Source organism: Leptonychotes weddellii, chromosome 2, assembly GCF_054177405.1.
Source record: "Leptonychotes weddellii isolate Sample4059 chromosome 2, ASM5417740v2, whole genome shotgun sequence".
NCBI lineage: Eukaryota > Metazoa > Chordata > Mammalia > Carnivora > Phocidae > Leptonychotes > Leptonychotes weddellii.
Window position 1 is genome coordinate 164,143,026 of NC_138370.1, and position 9,146 is coordinate 164,152,171.

At 37.0% G+C, this 9,146-nt stretch overlaps 1 protein-coding gene across 3 annotated transcripts in view; it reads right to left on the reverse strand.

Annotated features, from left to right (window-relative positions):
• Positions 1-9,146, reverse strand: part of SLIT2 (slit guidance ligand 2) — a 353,995-nt gene that overhangs the window by 43,880 nt on the left and 300,969 nt on the right. The gene's annotated exons all lie outside the window — the stretch shown is intronic.

Genomic DNA, 9,146 nt, shown 5'->3' on the forward strand with positions numbered 1-9,146 from the left:
GGGTCAATCCCCCCATGGCCAACTAGCCTGTGTGGATGCATTCCATGGCCATTGTCACCATCTTAACTTCAGCCAGCTGTCATGGAAATGCATACCTTTGATCCCAAAGAGGACTTTGTGTGTGTGCACGTGTGTGTGTGTGGGGGGGGGTTGGGGGATGTGTGGGCAAGTTTAATGCATAAATAGAAACAGTCAGTGCAATTAAAAATACAGTAGTATGCACCTGCCCGGCTATCATTAGTCCAGTAGTGTTACTTTCATACAGGAGATAGAAAACAGTGCCACTTTTATGCACCTGGAAATAAACCAAAAAGGTAATTTCCATTATATTCTCCCTCATAGCCTTTTGGTTCAGTATGTTAACACATTAGCACAGGCCTGTAGTGGGTGAGATTTCTGTTTCTTCCCCTCCAAGAAGAAAATACTGTCGAAATAATCTTCACGTGTAATCTCACCTCTTGGGATACACACTTTAAAAATCTCCTGACCCATGAAAGGTTTAGATTAAAGGCAGATTCATTTGCAGCCATTTTCCTTTGGTTGCACATATTCATTCCATAAATGGTTAACAATGTGGAAACTGTACTGTCTTTGATAAAATTATGTTCCACTGAGGCTACTTATGGCCATATTTCTGAGAGCTAATTAGACTGCCTCTTGGCAACCAGTGAGGACAGTATCAGGGTGACATATTAATATATATAAAATACACATATTTTATAACATAAATATATTCATTATATTTCTGTCATCAGCAATATTTCTGTAGTTCTTTATCCTCACTGGAACAAGCAGCGATAATCCCAGCTGTATAGTTCATCCCATGCAACTTCCAGCAAAGCTATCTGAGTTGACTGTTCAGCATGCCCCTCTTCCCACTATCGCTGATCTAACTTTCTAAGGTAGCTCCACCCCACAGTTGTAGGATTTCTGCTCATATAAACTATCGTTCATCAGATTTTTCTACAGATTAGAGTTTATGTTTGTGAGTTACTGGTGTACTCACAGAAACAGAAAGAAAATGTGAATTATCATGGTAGGCATAAGAACTCTTCATATCTGTGTATTCCTTTACCCCTGAAAAATACCAGTGCACATTGATTTAATGGTTATGGAGTGAAATCCAAAAGAGGATACTGTTCTGTGTTGGTCAGTTTTTCTATTAACAAAACCCCTGAAATCTTTCTACAAAGAGATTCCTGTTTCTTTTTTTTTGTTTTTAAAGATTTTATTTATTTGACAGAGAGAGAGAGGGAACACAAGGAGGGGGAGTGGGAGAGGGAGAAGCAGGCACCCCACGGAGCAGGGAGCCAATGCGGGCCTCGATCCCAGGACCCTAGGATCATGACCCGAGCCGAACGCAGACGCTTAACGACTGAGCAACCCAGGCACCCCTCCTGTTTCTTTTTTAACCATCTGGAAGTGGACGACAGTCCTGGGGATGACTGCATTAATGGAGAGGGGTGGTGTTTACTTCTAGTGACACCTCAGTCACTAGAGAGGCCTTGCCAGTGTCCCCTTCATTTTTTCTGGGTGACCAGAGTAACTAATGGATCAATACCAAAGTGATGCTCAGAGACATGCAATTTCTCACCCCTGCCCCAATGTGTTTATCAAGTAAATTTAGCTATTTCAGCACAATTGGAGACATAAATAGTGGCAGTTAGTTAAAGCAGTAAGTTAAATTAAGATAATACCACACCATAAATAGCCTTGTGTCTGCTAACCTTATCATGCTTGGAATCAGCAATAGAAAAGCAAGTACTGGGTACCTCAGCTCGGGTAGAAGAGTGAAGAATCTAACTTGGAAAAAAGGCGTAAGGGGAAACAGCTAAGAATGTACACAAGCAAAATAGAACATTTGCTCGCATAGCAAATACGAGGACTGTAAACACTCATCTGGCCACTTCCCAAGACCTTGAGGAAAATTGTCTCTTGGTCTATTTCTGTGCTTTCAACCTTGTAAAACTGCCATTTGAATAGAGGAGTTCAGGGTTGGCAGTTTCTATGTTTATTCTCTGGAATGTGACATTTTTCAAAAATTATGTTTGACTGTTTAGATGAGAAGCCAGAGATTGTTTCAAGAAAACCAATTAAATACATTTTGAAGAATGTAATAGAGTATGCCGATAACAAAATCGCCAGACTGAAGTAATCCAGTTTAGCACAGAGCCAAAATTTATTTAATAAATATCCACTGAACTATACCTAATATATTAACCAATAAGCACTAACTTCTGCACTTTTTTCCAGGACCAAATTTGGTTTCCTATATAATTAATCCTGCTCAACTGTTTTCATTACCTGAAATTTCTTATGGGTAAACCACATGAGATCATTGCTCCCTCATATATAGTCAGTTTATCTAAAGGAATCAAAATAACAACCTTTCCCACATGCACAGGCTTTTCTTGATCTATTTCTTAAACCTGCAAACTGTTTTGGTGGCATCAAAATTAGGATTGTCATTCTAAAATACTCAGTTCTAACTTCTTCAGGTTTGTAAAGTTGACTACCACAGCTACCCTTCTACTCACTTTTTCTTTTACAAACCCTTCTTTTAAAGTCAATGCTTCATAAATGATTTCTTATTTCTAGTTCCTGAGGTTGAATGAAGGGTAATTCAAAAGATGTTTGTGAGTTATCAATTCCAAATAGTCTCTAATATCCCCAAATACCTTAAAAATTATATAATTCTTATTTATTTTATTTTTATTACTTATTTTATTTTCTTATTTCGATTATGATTCCACCTAACTAAACATCCTTCCTATAATGTGATTTTAACATCCACTTGGTTTATCTAAATCTACTCATTTCTATATTCTAAGCCCTCAGAATTATATCCCTTGTATCTGGCTCTCTCCTCTCATTCATCTTCCTACCAATATATTGTTCCTCTTCTAAGTCTACCTTCTATTTTCTCTTTGCCTTCAATTTGTGATTTATTTTCTACCCAGGACACTTTCTCTGAGATCCTTTCCCGCAAAGTTCTTATTCAAGGGGAACGACATCTTTAATCCATTTCTATAACGAGGAGATGATATCAGAGCTAAAGAGTGATGCTAAAGTCATAACAAAATGGTAAAAGAGCACAGGTCTTTAGGAAAAAAAAAAACAACACAGGTACAATTTTGCACACTTGACTATTCCCAGATGAAAGATGTTCAGGAATAGGAATTAGACAAGTCTTTTATCATAATGCAAGTAATCTTGGACAGAGAATCTGAGGTCCATCAAACTAAGTTAGTAATCTAGATTTGTTAGTGTGTGGAGTTAGAGCAATGGTAGCCATCTCAATGGGTTGCTTTAAGCATTAAAGGAAATGTTCATGAGTTTTGAGTACAGAATACAGTGAGAGCAAGCACAGAAGCCACAGCAAGTTCTGACAGTCTTCCCTAGACTTCCAAAGAAGGTAGGTAGCTAAGGAGAACATGAGTGGTTCACTTAGAAGGGGAAAGGAAGTCTTCCTCTGCTTGTTTGCTCCAATTTTAGCATAGACAAAGGCAAACCAGAGCTTGCTATTCATTCATTCATTCATTCATTCATTCATTCTAGGTTTCACTGAGTACCTTCTGTCCATGCCAGGAGATGCTGAAATTTGGGAAAACTGCAGGGACTATTATTATCAGAATCATGGGGGAATGGCTGGGAGCACTGAGAGATAATTATCCATTGGATAACAATACCAAGAATTAATGATCTTATGGGTTTAAGGACTGCAACTGTGATTTGTAAATTTGGCATGGACAGCCACCAGAAACATTACAACATTATGAAGGAGAGTTTTTGTTCTTAACACTGCTGCTTGGCAAGAAACTACAGCTTGCTTGCTGAAACAACCTCACCAATCTTCAATCTTTCCACTTGCCCAAAGTTAACTAGTCTCAAGAAATTTTAAATTGTTGCCAACCCATTAGCCCTTGTAAGATGTGTGCCACAGAGGAGAAAAAATCTAGCTTCAGGAATACAGATGTTTACTAATGTCACTGAAATGAAGGAGGGCAGTCTAGGATAACTAGGTTGATGTAAGACTTGGTCTTAAAGAGCCCTCTTGCATCAGCTGTATGGATTGGAAGTGTGTTTAGCTTAATAATTCAAAGGGAAAATGAGCCAAAAGTTTGGTTAACAATTTGTCTTTGCCAGTTACTCTAATCTTTAACAAACTGCTGGACCTCAAATCTATTAAAGCTTGTAGGCAGACTTGCTTACTTGTCTGAAATCACTAGCTATACACCTGACACCAATATCACCACCCACTGAGAATTGCATCACTTTGATTTATTACTAAAAGCTCCAGACACAAATTTCTAACTATATCCCAGAGTCTGCCTTCCTTCTGGCATCCCTTGGAAACATAAGTCAAATAAGAGAATCCTCTAGCACTGCCCTTGTATAAAGTCAAAGGTACATCAAAGACAGCTCAGGGAAAATATAGGGGGTATTTGATGTTGGGCATAATTAACTAAAAGGAGGTTTTTATTTAAAACCCCTAAACCCTAAGCTCTGCTTGCTATTACATTACTGCATTTCTTAAGCACTAATATCAAATGCATATTTTTAAACAACATTCAGTCATTAGGTCATTCAGTTATCAAATATTTATTGAGGATCTACTTTGTGCCAGGCAGTCAGCTAAGTTTTGGGAGTTCAAAGGTAAGTGAAATGCCAAAGTTTCTGGAAAAACTTACAGTTCAGTATTAGAGACATGTATACATCAACTACAGAATGCAGTTGCAAGAGGATGTGGGAAATGAAAAGGCATGTTTTGGAATATGTGTTTTAAGTTTCTACAAGCCTACACAGGGGAGGAATTCACTAGTTGCATGGAAATATTAAATCTGTAGTTCATTAGAAAAATCATGGCTGACGTTTGAAGCTGTAGGATTGGAATCAATTAACTTAATAGGGGTAGGGAGAGAACCCGCTATATGTCAATATTAAAGAACGTAAGAAAAAGATGTCAGCAAAGGAATGAAGAAAGAGCAAAGAGAATGTACAAGAAGGAGCAGTCGCTACCAATGTCTAAGATGAAAAACAAAGAGGACTAAAAAGAAGCCATTGAAATTAGCAAGATGCAAATTGCTGGAATCCCTGTAGTTTCACTGTAGAGTTGGGGATGGTCAACAGATGATAGGGGGTTAAAATCTTATAAATTTGAGTTACATAAATGATTTAACAAAAACACAAATGTTGCATATTACACTTCTGGGATCACTAGGCTTGGCTATTTGCTATATACACATGTGACCTCAGGCCAATAAATGAGCTTCTTGAGTCAGCTGAATGGAAAAGGGCAATAATTATTTTATGGAATTTTATCATACCAGATTGAATATGAGTGTACAGGATTTAAGAACAGAATATGAATTGTTGGTTCTCATCACCTATTAATATTAATGTCTGTTAAAATTTTCCCAGTGTTTAAAGTTTTCAAAAGTATAATGAAAAATAGTCCTTAGTAAAAGAAAGAAAAGAAAAGAAAAGAAAAATAGTCCTTATTTGTTTTTTAAAGATGGTGGTTTTGGTAAATAACTACGTACAAACCTGAATATTTTCTTTGGCCAGTGAGCAATTCATAATCCCCAAAAAGCTAAGTTTATTTCAAAATTATAATTATATGCTGGTGGTAATAAATATGAAAATGTAAAAAGGATTTGACCAAGTTCTAAATACTACTTCAAAACTGATCTAGTGAATTTTTCATTACTTCTAGTTTGGGCTATATTTTTATTATTTTGTAATTCTTTTTAAGATTTATTTATTGGAGAGAGAGAGAGAGAAATAGAGAGAGAGAAGGGGCAGAGGGAGAGGAGAGAATCCCAAACAGACCCCTGCTGAGGGTAGAGCCCGACGCGGGGCTCAATCCCATGTCCCCGAGATCATGACCTGAGCCAAAATCAAGAGTCAGATGCTTAACTGAGTAAGCCACCCAGGCACCCCTGGGCTATATTATTTAATTGCCTAAATGACTAAAGACAATATCAACCAATAATTTTGAGACACAAAACAAAGACCTCAAGATTGTCAAGAACTTCTCCAAAAGGAAGATGTTGATCCTGCTGAAAAAGGTGACAGTATTACCGTGTTACTGCTGAGAGATGTGGAATTTTCCCCAGGAATTCCAGAATCTAGAGGAATCTTAACATATAATATTAGTGGAAGAGATTCATGTGGTGGTGAAATGTTGATAATCTTGAGATATGAAAAGGTCCCGGGTTTTCTGACCCTTTATCTAACTTTTATAAATGAAATAATGAAGTATGTTGAGCATCATATTCCTGCTTGTTTGAGTTCATGGCTACCAGACATCTGTCCATTTGGGGCTCTTCCCCTCCGTTGTGTTCCCTTCTTGGCTCCTCTTGACTCACTATGAGACTCTCCTGAAGCCCTAATGGACCTGGTGGTATCAGTTACAATTCCATGATTATTTGATTTGGATATATGTATTTAGTATCTTTTTTAAAATTTTAATTATCTAATTTGTTTATTTTTGAGAGAGAGAGACAGACAGAAAGTGAGCACAAGTGGGGGAGAGGCAGAGGGAGAAGGAGACTCCCCGCCGAGCAGGGAGCCCTATGTGGGGGCTCGATCCCAGGACCCTGCGATCATGACCTGAGCCGAAGGCAGACACTTAACCGACTGAGCCACTCAGGCACCCACATTATTAGTATCTTATACATATTTCTATTCCCAAACCTCCTTATTGTTTTGAAATCATCTATTTAAATGTATTTATCAGTAGAATATAAACTCCATGAAGACAAGCATCTTTCTATGTCCTGTTTATGACATGCACTAGATTCTTAATACCTTGGAACTATGCCTGGTGTGTAACAGGAACTCACAGAACATTTGGTGAATGAAAGAAGGAATATATCATTCATTTCCACTAGACTGTTCATTCTTTGGCACATTTAAGTGTTTAATAAATGTCTATCAAATTAAAGGTGAACAACTTAGTTATCTGTATAGCTAAATCTTTTTGAACCAAGAGCAATAAAGAGAATATCAGAAATTAACAATATTCTGCATTCCACGGGGAAGGCAAAAATCTCTGTTTTACTACAGACCGCTTGATCATTCTAGCATCACCTGATATTTAAAAGATGAAGACTGGAAATCTGGGTTATCAAGAGAAGTCACGACCATTTGCTTCTCACTCAAGAATGTTCTAATCTCGGTATTAATTAAATATTATCTGATAATCTATTTCATCCAATTTATTTATTTGTTGTGCCCTGAAACTATGATAATATACCATAAGGAAAGTACTCTGAAAAATGTAGGATAAAAATTGTTAACTGAATATATTACTCAAAATAATGGCCTAGCCCTTCTTAGCAGAGAAAACATTTAAGTTATATTTATATATAGCTATATAAGCACATCTTCAATTAAAGGATAGTCATCTTCCTGCTGTAATTTGAAATTACATATTTACAAATCTTAATATTAGGAGCATGTACTTACATGATTTTCATGAATAAAATAAAACATATTAAACTGGCATAACTATGGGAAAAGTTAAAATATTAAAAACTCAAATTATAAAATATTTAAAGAAGTGTCATTTTACTGCTTTTAAGCTCATAAGGCCTGATAGCTCAAAAACTCAGTACCCAGTAGATTTCTTCGAGTGAATTATTTTAATTAGAAGATCAGAGTACTTTGCCTTTTACCAATCCACTTATTATCAATAAATACTTTTAGCAAAGCATATTAAAGTGGTCCAAAACTTTCATTTTCTAAGTATGTTTCAATAGTAGAATGGCACTCTTACTTATATTGATTTGTTTTGAGAATATTTTTATTGAAAATTATAAAGTAAATTTTAGTGGTAAAAATTGGAGTCAGTGAGTCAAAAATTCTGGCTCCTTGTCTTAGGAGCTGAGTGATTCTGAACAAATTATTTAATCTCTCTAAATTATAATATTTGCATCTCCCAAATGGGGAAATAATGGTACTTATTTTGGGAATGCTATAAAAGTTACAAGAGATAAGGATCTATGTAAAATCCTCAGCATAATGCAGACCCTCGATATAAGCTGTTGTTAGTTATTATTACTATTATTATTATTCTTGGTAATAGTAGTGGCAAAGATGCCGTATGAACTGTCATAAATCTTCAACTAGAAGAGTCTTAATAAGACAATGAAACTTCACGGTATTTTGACAACTACCAAGAAATGCTGGCAAAAGGCATTATGAGTTTCAACATCTGCTATCACTCTAAAAGCAGATTAAGTTATAGAAAAACTGAGTAAATCTTAGTCTGCTAAATGCAATTACACTCTGTTTGTTGAGTTCTGAATGTCTACACTTCTTGTCACCTGCCCTACACCCACGTTATCTGCTACCCAGTTTAGGGTATGGCTTGAAATATATGCAATCTGTTGACTTGAGAACTTCATGAATACTAAACTAAACCACAGTTCCAGCATTTTCCTGCAACACAGCTCTGCTTCCGTGGCACCATCCTCAGACTTGACATCCCGCCCCAATAACTGGCTTAGATACACCTGCACTAAACTTTTCACAGCCACTCTCCTCTGATACAATTTCTTCCTCTGAGCTTTTGTAGCAACCACGCTCTCCAACATGGGAGCTGGTAGCTGCGCCTGACTCTTTCAGGTTAAACTTAAATTAAATAAAATGAAAAATCCACTCCCTCTGTTGCATTAGCTACCTTTCGGCAACCACACATGGCCAGTGACTACCGTATTTGATCGCGCAGATACAGAACATTTTTATCACTGCAGAAAGTCTTATTGTGCATCACTGATCCAGACTAATTTTCCCTCAGGCATATTTCTATTCATGCCACACTAACAACTAAGCAAGAGGCTATTAAAGAAAAAAAATGTTGGGGTGCCTGGGTGGCTCAGTCAGTTAAGCGTCTGCTTTCAGCTCAGGTCATGATCTCAGGGTCCTGGGATGGAGTCCCACATCGGGCTCTCTGCTCAGCGGGGAGTCTGCTTCTCCCTCTCCCTGTGCTCTTCCCCTCAACTCGCGCTTAATCTCTCTTTCTGAAATAAATAAATAAACTTAAAAAAAAAAGGTCAAATCAGTTAGCTATATCTTGAGTTCAACAGTCACTTATGTATGTGTGTACGTTTGTATGTGTCAGACTTCTGAGAACATGT